This window comes from Tachyglossus aculeatus, chromosome X2 (assembly GCF_015852505.1).
Source record: "Tachyglossus aculeatus isolate mTacAcu1 chromosome X2, mTacAcu1.pri, whole genome shotgun sequence".
Taxonomy (NCBI): Eukaryota; Metazoa; Chordata; class Mammalia; order Monotremata; family Tachyglossidae; genus Tachyglossus; species Tachyglossus aculeatus.
The window spans coordinates 17,661,937-17,674,958 of record NC_052100.1 but is presented as its reverse complement, the minus strand read 5'-3'; the positions used below and the strand labels follow the sequence as shown (position 1 = coordinate 17,674,958).

General features: G+C 43.9%; 1 protein-coding gene and 1 non-coding gene across 2 annotated transcripts in view; one reads left to right on the top strand and one right to left on the bottom strand.

The window, feature by feature from the left end:
- Positions 1-13,022, bottom strand: part of WWOX (WW domain containing oxidoreductase) — a 1,164,534-nt gene that overhangs the window by 548,454 nt on the left and 603,058 nt on the right. The gene's annotated exons all lie outside the window — the stretch shown is intronic.
- LOC119949751 lies at positions 6,104-6,241 on the top strand. Its single transcript, XR_005457289.1, has one exon. It is a non-coding gene; the product is annotated as a small nucleolar RNA SNORA7 (small nucleolar RNA).

Sequence of the window (13,022 nt, the reverse complement as noted above, 5' to 3'; positions counted from 1 at the left end):
TTTATATTTGAGGAAACTGAGGAACAAAGAAGTGAAGTGACTGGCCCAAGGTCACATAGCAAGGAATTGGCAGAGCCAGGATTAGAACCCAGGTCCTCTGACTACCAGGCCCATGCTCTTTCCACTAGGCCACGTTCCTTTTCTACGGATGCATTACCACAAGGTAAATAGCTCCTGCTTTTCAGCCTCTTACTTAAGGGTTAAAATAACCACCGAAGAAAGTGACCCTGCCCTTTGAAAAGTTCTAATTTGTTTTAACTTTCCTAAATCTTCTAACACTCACGTTTTGAAATATATGTGTGCAATAAAACACAGCAGTTATGGTCTACTGGATTAAAAATCCACTTTATGGAACTAGTTCAAGTGAATATTTCTACAAGGCCTAAAGATGAAAAGCAATTGTCTGGATAAAACAGAATGGAAGTGTTTTCTAAATATACCCTTCTGGATGACATGCACAGCTCTATTACATATATAAAGATAGATATATACATATCTATCTCTCTATATATCTATATAGATATATTTTAAATCGCTCACCATTTTAATCTTAGGCAGCATCCCCTCAAAGAAAAGCCTGTCAGGTCCTTTGCATCAATGTTAATAATTTTTGAAAAGCTTCTCCTTTTGTAATTTAACTGTAATCCATGGAATTAACCAAAAATTGAAAGAAGGAAAATAATATTTCACTCGGTTTCTGTCACAGTTTGTGTTATTACTACCTACTTTGGTTAGAACAGCATTAGGACATGAGGGAATGTCCTTCCAACAAACGCGATTGGCTTCAGCATTCTGTGTTAGAAGAAACTGTCAGAGCACGTGCTAAATGCACACATAGCTTCGCGATTAGTGTGACTTTCCCTTAACACGGGTTTTGCATGAATGTAAGTTCTCGTGTTCTTAAAGAAGTTATTAAAGAAGAATAATATAGAAGAATATATATAGATATAGAAGAATATAGAATATAGAAGAATATATAGAAGAAGAATATAGTCAGTATTTTGCTTTCTTAATGCTTGCTTGGAAAAGCCCATTACATGTTTCCTCGGCTGCCCCTAATTGGTTTAAAGCCTCCCCACAAATGGCACGGGCACCTCATAGGCCCCTTATACCCGAGCACACTTGCCCCTTGGGGCCACTATTCGACTGTTTAGAAAATTGCTGTTTTATTGCTCCAAATGGTTCCCAAGGGGCTTAAAGAGTTAATGCTCCATCCCACAGAGCCCAATTGACTTCCAAGGAGTCGTTTATGCCTTGGCAGCCTCAGCTGCCCCATCTCTCCTGGGTGTGGGGCACTATGCTAAGCACCAGGGGATTCAGCAGAGATTCACTCCAAAAGCTGACAGTCTGGAATTGTCACATGGCCAAGCACATCCTATGAGAATCTGCCTCCTTCCTTCACGACTCCCAGGGACCCTGCACCTGACATAACCTGTGCACTTTAGGCCCCGAGGAACTAAGCTGCTGTAGAGAACCCCTCCGGCCACTCTCTCCATAATACGGCCACTGGAAACTATGCTGCCCTCTCACCACGACATTCCAGGCCCTTGAACCACCATGGCTACCTCCCCAGGATACCTTTTAGGCGCTCCCCTGTGTCACCAAGAAACCTCCATCCCGACCCGCCCTGCAACCACCCCAACAGGTCGGAGAAAATCAGCCACAGCCTGGCACCACCACCACAAAACCTTGTGAAGACTCTGGTGGTTGCGATTGCTGGACTCTGAGTCACAAGGAGCCTGACATTCTGCTCCTCTGGACACAGTACCCTACTGATTTCTGTTTTTATTTTGTGAAATTGTCAATAATAATAATTATAATAATTGCGGTATTTGTTAAGCGCTTACTGTGTGCCAGGCACTGTATTAAGTGCTAGGGTGGAGACAAGCAAATCGGGTTGGACACAATCCCTGTCCCACATGGGGCTCACAGTCTCAATCCCCATTTTACTGATGAGGTAACTGAGGCCCAGAGAAGTGAAGTGACTTGCCCAAGGTCACACAAAAGACAAGTGGCAGAGCAGGGATTAAAAGAACCCATGACCTTCTGACTCCTATTCCAGGCTAGAGGCTGGACATGCACAAGAGGTAGGCAGTGAGATAGATGAGATCCGAGGTACAGTGAGAAAGTTAGCATTAGAGGAGTGAAGTATGCAGGCTGGGTTGTAGTAGGAGAGCAATGAGGTGAGGTAGGAGGGGGCAAGGTGGTTTAGGGCTTTAAAGCTGATGGTAAGGATGGTCTTCTAGACTGTGAGCCCGCTGTTGGGTAGGGACTGTCTCTATATGTTGCCAACTTGTACTTCCCAAGCGTTTAGTATAGTGCTCTGCACACAGTAAGTGCTCAATAAATACGATTGATTGATTGATTGATTGATAAGGAGTTTCTGTTTGATGCACAGGTGGATGGACAACCACTACAGATTCTTGAAGAGTGGGGAAACATGGTCTGAATGTTTTTTTGAGAAAAATTGTCTGGGCAGCATAGTGAGGTATGGACTGGAGTAGGGAGAGGCAGGAGGCAGGGAGGTCAGCAAGAAGGCTGACAGCCATCAATGCGGGATGGGATAAGCGCTTGGATTAAGGTGGTAGCAGTTTGGATGGAGAGGAGAGGGTGGATTTTAGCAATGTTGTGAAGGTCAAACCGACAGGATTAGTGATGGCTTAAATATGTGGGTTGAATGAGAGAGAAGCATCAAGGATGCCTCCCTCATCCCCCCATCCATCCCCCCATCTTACCTCCTTCCCTTCCCCACAGCACCTGTATATATGTATATATGTTTGTACATATTTATTACTCTATTTATTTATTTATTTATCTTACTTGTACATACCTATTCTATTTATTTTATTTTGTTAGTATGTTTGGTTTTGTTCTCTGTCTCCCCCTTTTAGACTGTGAGCCCGCTGTTGGGTAGGGACTGTCTCTATGTGTTGCCAACTTGTACTTCCCAAGCGCTTAGTACAGTGCTCTGCACACAGTAAGCGCTCAATAAATATGATTGATTGATTGATTGATTGATAACCCCAACGTTAAGGGCTTGTAAGATAGGAAGGATGGTGGTGCCATCTACAGTGATGGTAAAGTCAGGGGAAGGTCAGGGTTTGGGTGGGATGATAAGAAGTTCTGTTTTAGACATGTTAAGTTTGAGGCGACGGAGGGACATCCAAGTAGAGATAGACGTCTTAAAGACAGGAGAAAATGTGACTGCAGAGACAGAGAGAGATCAGGACTGGAGATGGTGATTTGGGAATCATCCGAATAGAGGTGGTATTGAAGTCATACGAGCAAATGAGTTCTCCAAGGGAGCGGGTGTAGCTGGAGAACAGAACTGAACCTTGAAGGATTCCCGCAGTTAAGGGGTGGGAGGCAGAGGAGGAACCTGCAAAAGAGACTCAGAATGAGCAGCCAGAGAGATAGGAGAATCAGGAGAGGACAGTGTCAGTGAAGGTGAGTTTGGATAATGTTTCCAGGAGAAGGGGATGGTCAACAGTGTCGAAGACAGTGAGAGGTCGAGGATTAGGATGGAGTGGAGACCGTCAGATACGGCGAGAAGGAGATCATTTGTGACCATTTGTAAAGGGTGCAAATCCAAGTGCAAGGGCAGCCCAGAAGGGAGTGGGAGAAGAGGAAATAAGGGCTTAGTCGGGGAAGTCCTCTTGGAGAAGATGAGCCTTCAATACGGCTTTGAATTTGGGGAGAAGGATCATCTTTCAGATATGAAGAGGGAGGGCGTTCCTGGCCAGAGGCATGACACGGGCGAGAGGTCGGCGGTTAGATGAGATTGAGTTATGGTGAGTTGCTTGGTATTAGAGTAGTGAAGTGTGTAGGCTGGTTTGTAGTAGGAAAGCAGGGAGGTAAGGTAGGAGGGGGCAAGGTGATTGAGAGCTTCTTCTACAAAACCGTTCAGTCCATTTCCCCTGTCCTCAGGAGCCTCCAGTGGTTGTCCATCCACCTCCACATCAAACAGAAACTCCTTACTCTCAGCTTTAAAGCACTCCATCATCTTGCCCCCTCCTACCTCATCTCGCTGCTCTCCTACCACAACCCAGCCCACCCACTTCACTCCTCGAATGCCAACCTACTCACTGTACCTCGATCTCGTCTATCTCTCTGCCGACTGCTAGCCCACGTCTGGCCTCTGGCCCGGAACACCCTCCCTCTTCACATCCAATAGACAATCACTCTCTCTTCCTTTAAAGCTTTATTAAAAGCACATCCCCTTTAAGGGGCCTTCTCTAAGCCCTCATTTTCTTTTCTCCCACTCCCTTCTGCATCACCTTGCACTTGATTTGCACCCTTTATTCACCCCTCCCTCAGCCCTACAGCACTTGAATGAATGAAAATGAATGATTGAACAGGTATCTGTTTTGCAGGCGAGGGAAATGAGGTGCAGAGAGGTGAAGTGACCTGAGCAAGTGACATGGCAGGTACATGGCAGAGCTGGGATTAGATCCCAGATCCTCTGACTCTCAGATCCGGGCTCTTTCCACTAGACCATGCTGCTTCTCAAGAAAGGCATAGCATTATTGATTCAGACTCAGTCCCTGCCCTCTCAGGGGCACAGACTCTCAAGGGGCACGGGGAAGACAGTTGCACGGGGAGAGAAATAATGATTCAACAACCACAAGAAACGAACCACTCACCCCTGCTGAGAGGGAAAAGTCCTTGGGCTCCTTACTGCTCCAGGCAGGGCCATCCCATGTCAAAATGGCCACAACCATCCCCATACGCCTGTCTTTCCTGCTCCCAAAGAGTCACCTTCCCCAGCAGGGCTGAGGAGTGGCAGGGGAGGTGCCATTGCCACGGAGGCCAGGGACCTCAGAACCCCCCACCAAGCCAGTGCACAACCAGCCCCTCTTGGGGATAGTGAGGTAGAGCTGAAGTCCTACAGCCTAGCCTGAGCTGTCACCCCATTTCTAGGTGGGCCATACGTGTGAACAACACTCGCATGGCTGGCCAACCCCTTGGGCTCCTGAGACTTTTAAAGCCCAGCAGCCCACAAGGTCATTGGTACTAAACAACCTATGTACTTGCTATGAAGTCACTATTCTCATTCATTCATTCATTCAATCGTATTATCCCCTCTCCCATCCCCACCCCAGTCAGAACAGGTCTGAAATGGGACCCTAGCCCCGCCTTGGCAGAGTTCTACCCTGTCTTTCCCCCTGGTCCCTCTCCCTTCTATATTGTCTGTTCACTTGGTCTGTGACCTTTGAGCATTTGATATTTGCCCCACCCTCAACCCTACAGCACATGTGTACATATCTTTAAATTATATATTATAAATGATTTAAATTAATGTCTGTCTTCCTGTCTAGACTGTAAGCTCATTTTGACACCTGTCTACATGTTTTGTTTTGTTGTCTGCCTCCCCCTTCTAGACTGTGAGCCCATTGTTGGGTAGGGACCTTCTCTATATGTTGCCGACTTGTACTTCCCAAGCGCTTAGTACAGTGCTCTGCACACAGTAAGTGCTCAATAAATATGTTTGAATGAATGAATAAATCTGTAATGTACTCATTTACATTAATGTCTCTTTCCCCCTCTAGACTGCAAACGCATTGTGGACAGGGAGCACGTCTACCACCTATGTTACATTGTACTCTCCCAAGCCGTTAGTACAGTCCTCTACACACAGTAAGCAGTCAATGCATACAATTGATTGACTGATATGTCACCAGCCCCCTCACCCCATCATATTTTTAGATTGTGAGTCCTTGAGGAACAGGGATCATGCCTAATTCCCACGTGTGTGTTTCTCAGTGCTTAGCACAGTTCTCTGCACACAGTAAGTACTTAATGAGAAGCAACATGGCATAGTGGATGGAGCACGGGCCTGGGAGTCAGACGTTCATGAGTTCTAATCCCGGCTCTGCCACTTGTCTGCTGTGTGACCTCGGGCAAGTCACTTTACTTCTGTGTGCCTCAGTTACCTCATCTGTAAAATGGGGATTGAGACTGTGAGCCCACGTGGGACAGGGAATGTATCCAACACGATTTGCTTGTATCCACCCCAGTGTTTAGTACAGTGCCTGGCACATAGTAAGCACTTAACAAATACCACAATTACTACTACTATTATTATCACTACTGAAACTAATTTCCCCTCTCAGAATCGCACCTGGAGAGTTTCCAGTACTCTACCAGCCTCAGCGACAGGAGGGAGAGTTGAGCAGAGACATACCCATTCCATTCCTAGCTTGGGCAGTGGGTAGCGAGTGGAGGGCAATCTGCTACAAGTCAAAACTCACCTGCGCGGGGCAGCAGCGGCATGGGAGAAAGTCGAAGGCGGGAGACTCAAGTTTACCGTGCAGGGGAAAGCAATGGTAAACTGCTTCCATATTTTGCCCACGAAAACTCTATGGATACACTACCAGAATGATTGCAGATGTTGTTGAGGCATTCTGGGAGAGATGTGTCCATGGAGTCGCTATGGGTCGGAGACGACTCAGCAGAATAAGACAAGACAAAACTATTATTAATTGGGCTCAAGAACTCACTATGTGTCCAGGAGGGGGCCTGTGCTGAATCTGTCCCCTAGTCTCTAACGCATGATGCTAAGAAATGTTCCAGTGAGATGATTTGCAGTCCTGCTTTAGGCCACATGGTAGCTGAGAGAAATCAGTTGGTTGCTGATCAGCAAGCCCCAGCAGCACACCTGCCCCATCCAATTAGGCTCTGAAGTCCTCAAGGGCAGGATCTTGCACTTCTGTCATTCCTCAAGTGTTCACCACCAACACTATTCCCTGATAACCCAGCACTATAGCAGGAGCCCTTGATGAGCTGGACGAATAAGCTTGTACCTACTTTCCTACAGCTCAACTCCTTAAAACTGTTCCCTTCTCCTGAGGCATGGAGCAAAGTGGAGAGTGCAGTGGATTTACACACTACTCAAATTGCCAAAAGAGTACCATTGGCCCTATGCCTCTGCAGGGGGTGGGATTAAATTCTACTTAGATTTCCATGAGGCTCAGTGGTGGCTCAAAAAAAATTATAGGAAATCCCATAAAGTTGAACATCAGATTTTTAAACTGAACTAGACCACTCTTATGAAGAAAGTCTAAGACAACTACTGCCTCTTTAGGCAAGGGAATTTAAACCAGAACCTGAGTGGGAGAAAAAAGACCTTTGATTCTTTTTCGGACATATCTGCAACAAATAAGCTTTAGGTATAGGACTACGGTATATTACAAGTGATAGGCAAGTATGTTTATGAAAGACAGCTTGAACAAAAATTGTACCGCAATAAATGTGAGGGTTTTTTCCCCCTTGGCAACAGAGCTTGCCACAGAAATGAGTGGTTTTCTGAATTTCTGCCAAGTATAAATGGTTCAGTGTTCTATTAGATTAGTCTGTTTATACAGAAACAGCCAAAAATAGGACACACATGGAAGCTATTAAAGATATTGTCCTGTCAGGGAAGGATTTGAATGGTTTTGTTACTGCAACTGGGAAATAAGATACAAGTCAGTATTACTGTGATAAAGACGCTAATGTGTTATAAAGCAAACAGTTGGTTTCTTCATCTTGGTTCAGAGGCGACAATAAGATGAACACTGAAACAATTAGAGTTGGGTAAACATCCAAGATGACCACACACACCTTAAAACTAACACGACTGTCAGTTCAAAATAATTAAAAATAATTTTAATAATTACTATGTAGCCAGATTCATTTATTCATTCAATCGTATTTATTGAGCGCTTACTGTGCACAGAGCACTGCACTAAGCACTTGGGAAGTACAAGTCGGCAACATATAAAGACGGTCCCTACCCAACAATGGGCCCACAGTCTAGAAGGGGGAGAAAGACAACAAAACAAAACAAGTGGACAGTTGTCAAAACCGTCAGAATAAATACGATTATAGCTATATGCACATCATTAAAAAAATAGAGTAGTAAATGTGTACAAGTAAAATAAATAGAGTAATAAATATGTACAAATATATACAAGTGCTGTGGGGAGGGGAAGGAGGTAGGGCGGGGCGCGATGGGGAGGAGAAGAGGAAAAAAGGGGCTCAGTCTGGGAAGGAAGAGAGGTAGTTTGGCGGATGTGAAGAGTGAGGGCATTACAGGCCAGGGGAAGGACGTGGGCCAGGGATCGACGGAGGGATAGGCGAGAACGAGGCACAGTGAGGAGGTTAGCGGCAGAGGAGCAGAGGGTGCAGGCTGGGCTGTAGAAGGAGAGAAGGGAGGTGAGGTAGGTGGGGGCGAGGTGATGGAGAGCCTTGAGGTTGAATAGTTACAGAAGAAAAGCTAAACCCCCCTTTCCTCAGCTCCCTCTCCCCTCCCCATCACCACAACTCGCTCCCTTTGCTCTACCCCCCTCCCCGCTCCACAGCACTTGTGTATACATGTATATATCTATAATTCTATTTATTTACATTAATGCCTGTTTACTTGTTTTGATGTGCATATATCTATAATTTTATTTATACTGATGCTATCGATGCCTGTTTACTTGTTTTGATATCTGTCTCCCCCTTTCTACACTGCAAGGCCGTTGTGGGCAGGGATCATCTCTCTTTATTGCGGAATTGTACTTTCCAAGCGCTTAGTACAGTGCTCTGCACCCAATAAGCGCTCAACAAATATGACAATGAATGAATGAACGAAAGATATCTCCTATGAAAAATATAACTATTACCAACTCAGGAACTGTAAATGCTAATTTTGGCTCTGTCATTAGGTTGCGATGGAGCTGAGGCATGTCAGTTAACTACTCTGTTTCCTTAGTTTCTTCATCTGCTAAATGGGGACGATCATACCCATAAATCATTGAATTAGGAGATCAGCAATTAATAATTCTATCTGCAAGACATTTTTCAGGAGAAGAACTATATCTAGCTATCCTTTAGATTTGAAGATAACATTACTGACAGTGAGGATTTTAGCAGTGTGTGTGAATGTGGCTTGAAGACCAATGTGGAATTGACATTCCCTCCCACATGCTGTGCATATAAGGATTGCCCCTTGCTCCATTCCATCAATCAATCAATAAATAAATCGTATTTATTGAGCACTTACTGCATGCAGAGCACTGTTGCATTTGCTACCCTCCGTACCTGGCACTTCTTTCATTTCTGGTGACATAACCTTACGAAACTCTCTGTACTACGTCACCTCATTTCCAATAGAAGTCGGCCAGGCTGGTTCTTCCTCTGCTACTGTCTCCCACGGCTTTAAAGTTAGGCCACATTATTCACTGTCTTGCTTCAATGCATCTTTAAGTTTTTTTCCTGACATCCTTATTTACACTTTCAACATTTCGGCACATCTTGGAACGACCACCTGAGTACTCAGTGAAAGTGTGATGTGATGAACATTGTTTCTACGCCAGAGAATTTACTGTTCCATGACCCCTTTGTCTCTAACCCTATTCTCTCATTTGATGCTACGTGTTGCATAGAGATGACGCTGGTGGAATTATTCTAGAAGTTGGCTGTAGTGTCTGCTGTCCCAGCCATAAAGAAGGTTGGTACTTCACTTACTCAAGAGACCTTCAGTGTGGTCTGCATCTTTATGCCACCTTGCCACTACCCTCTGCTTCATTCTTATAAAGGACATAAGAGCCTTGATTTCTATTTTTACCTTTTCTCAAATCAGTTGAGTACACTGCCTAGCTAGCAATGGAGATCATTGATTGCCTATAGGATTTTCCAGGTGTGAGCTGGACAATAACTATGGTCTGCTTCTGGCTAATTGTCAATCCATTCCGTAAAACTGACTCTAAAAACTAGTTTGTATTCATCTGTGTGTCTCTTTGGAGGGTACCCTTCCGGAACACATGCATCAGCATATAAGAACTCCCATTGGAGTTATTCAGGGAATTTTGATGATGCTTACAGCCTGCTGAGTTAAAAGAGCTTCACAGAGGACCCCCAGATTGTATTTGGACACACATTTACAGATTCTTTATTCTGTCCTAGAGTAAAATGGAAAAGATTGGGCTGAATCACAGCCCTACTTTGCCATCGGTGATGGGTGAGTGATCATCATCATCACCAATGGTATTTATTAATCGCTTACTGTGTGCAGAGCACTGTACTAAGAACTTGGGAGAGTACAATTCAACAGAGTTGATAGACATGTTCATTCCCTGCCACAACAAGCTTACAGTCTAGAGGTAACAGACAAGATGCCTGCTTCCAATTCTGCTATGGCCAACCATATCATCAACCACCTTTTCAGGGGTTATCAGAGCCCAGGTCTACTGGATTGACCCTAAACAGTAAATAGAGACTTATTGAACATGTCTGTGTAAAAGGTACTCTGGCCATTAAATAAAATCTTAGGCTTTTTCAGAGAAACTTCACATTACTAAGTTGTTTTGTAATTTTTTCAAATAAAGATGAGCATCAAGCACCATATGATAGGGACTGTCTCTATATGTTGCTGAATTGTACTTTCCAAGTGCTTAGTACGGTGCTGTGCACACAGTACGCGCTCAATAAATGTGATTGAATGAACGAATATACCGGAGCTGAGGGTGGCTGAAGCAAAATAATTGATGTAGGAGTAGTAGTAGCAGCAGTAGCATTAATGGAGCATGCATCTGGAGCGGTGCAGAGTCCAAACAGTGCCCTGCGTCCCATCTGCAGTGGGTGATTTTCAGCTTGTGTCATATTTTCTTGCTCAAACTGGAATGTAAAAAATACAGAATGGGAAGACCATCTCTGGAAACACAGTGAGAGCTAATGCTGCATCATCATCATCACTGTACTAATTACTGGAGTAGATACAAGAAAACTGGAACAGACCCCAATCCCTGTCTCACCTGAAGCCTTGGGTATGCAGTGCACTGTAGTAGGCTCTTGGAAACATACGACAGAAGTAGAAAGCAAGGTGGCTATCCATGAGTAACTTACAATCTAATGGGAGAGACAGGCAGACACAAAATGTAAAATTCAGCAATAACAAGAGGAAAAGCAGAGATAATAAATGATAAAAGCCAAACAATGACTATGTCCATAAATACATTTAATAAACAGAAACACATCTGAGCTAAGGGTGGCTGTTGGAATGATGAATCAAAGGCTAAGCCCAAACCAGATGCAGTGCTGGTGACCAAGGAGTGGAAAATGAAATGGAAATAAACTGATGTAGAAACCTATATCTAAAAATATGTCTTTAGAATAGGGATATTTATAAATTTGACACACTCCCAAATTTAGCTCACTAAAGATTATTTCTATGCAAATACACGTTTCTCAAACCCCAGCACAAATATCAAGCATTCGTGGGGTTTTTTTTGAAAATCAATTTCTGCACAGTACAAATGGATCAAGTACGGGGCCATCCTCTGATAAATATTAAAAAGGACTATATTGTAGAAAATGAAAACTTATAAAAGGACAAAATAGAAGGATGCTGGGTTTAGAGGTTCAGAGAGATCATGAAACAGACCTACAATTTCAAAAGGACAATGTGGTCTGACATTAGTCATTCTGATTCTGATAAAGGATGTTGTCAAAGGCATGGCCCACATTTATGCAAATCACTAACCACTTAATTTCCCCTCAGGTGGCAAAGCTCAAGATTTTTCCCTGAATGAAGGCATGTTCTTGTAAATTGGAGGGTTCTTTTCAGTACTGTGTGAAAACTGACAAGGCAACAACAGCTGTAAGGAATTGAAAGGTTACTCAGTGATTCCAAATGGGCATAACTGGAGACTGTATCACAAACTCAGTGGTGAATAAAAGACTTAATAATGAATTCATCTCTATACAAAGGACAAAGACTACCAAGAAGGAACAATGTTGGAAGAAATATACCAAGTCTGGCTTTTTGCCATATCGGCACTCTCTCAATCTGAAATTTGGATTCGAAGAGGACAATGTTGGCGGTTAGATCCTATCCACATGTGTGGTTTGGCTGAAAAAAACAATATGGGAATGGTGCCATGTGCCACACAATATGTCTATGACGAAAGCCCTTTGCCAAGATGATACATTTGGTATTTGCCACCATCACTGTGTTTTAATCTACCTATTGGCTTCCCCACCTTTCCAAAGTTGCTTATTCAGTAACCATAAAAGACAGTTACTGTACTGTTCTGCAGAATTTCCTGGGGGAAAATGAGTTGATTGCTTTCCGGATTTGAATGGGAACTGTCACTATTGTGTAGCTTCAGCTGATGATTCTACGGATGCTACAGAGAAGCAGCATGGCTCAGTGGAAAGAGCACAGGCTTTGGAGTCAGAGGTCATGGGTTCGAATCCCAGCTCTGCCAATTGTCAGCTGTGTGACTTTGGGCAAGTCACTTAACTTCTCTGGGCCTCAGTTACCTCATCTGTAAAATGGGGATTAAGACTGTGAGCCCCATGTGGGACAAGGTGATCACCTTGTAACCTCCCCAGCATTTAGAACAGTGCTTTGCACATAGTAAGTGCTTAATAAATGCTATCATTATTATTACCATTATTATTATTAACATGCCATCCAGAATCCTGAGCTGCTAACTGTGTTGGGGGCAGGGGGCAGGGGGAGGTGGGGGGAGAAGGGGAGACACACTGATGATCTGATGAGAAGCAGAGCATTGCCTAGTGGAAAGAGCATGCCTGGGTCCTAAGCCTGGCTCCAGCATTTGTCTGCTGTGTGGCCTTGGGTAAGTCACTTAACTTTTCCTGTGTCTCAATTTCCTCAACTGTAAGATGGGAATTACAATAGCAATTAGATATTTCATATGGGATAGGGATTGTGTCCAAGCTGCTTATACCATATCCCATATAAGTATACCCATACTTAGTACAGTACTCTGCACACAGTAAGCCCTCAATAAATACGATTGAATGAATGAATGAATATCCTTCCCAGTGCTTAGTATCCCTACAGCACTTATGCACATAACTTTCAGTTATATATTATAAATTCTTTACATTAATAATTGTCTCCCCCTCTAGACTGTAAGCTCATTATGGGTAGGGAACTTGTCTGCTAATTGTGTTGTATTGTACTCTCCCCGGTGCTTAGTACAGTGCTCTGCACATACGAATCAAAAAATACCATTGATTGATTGATT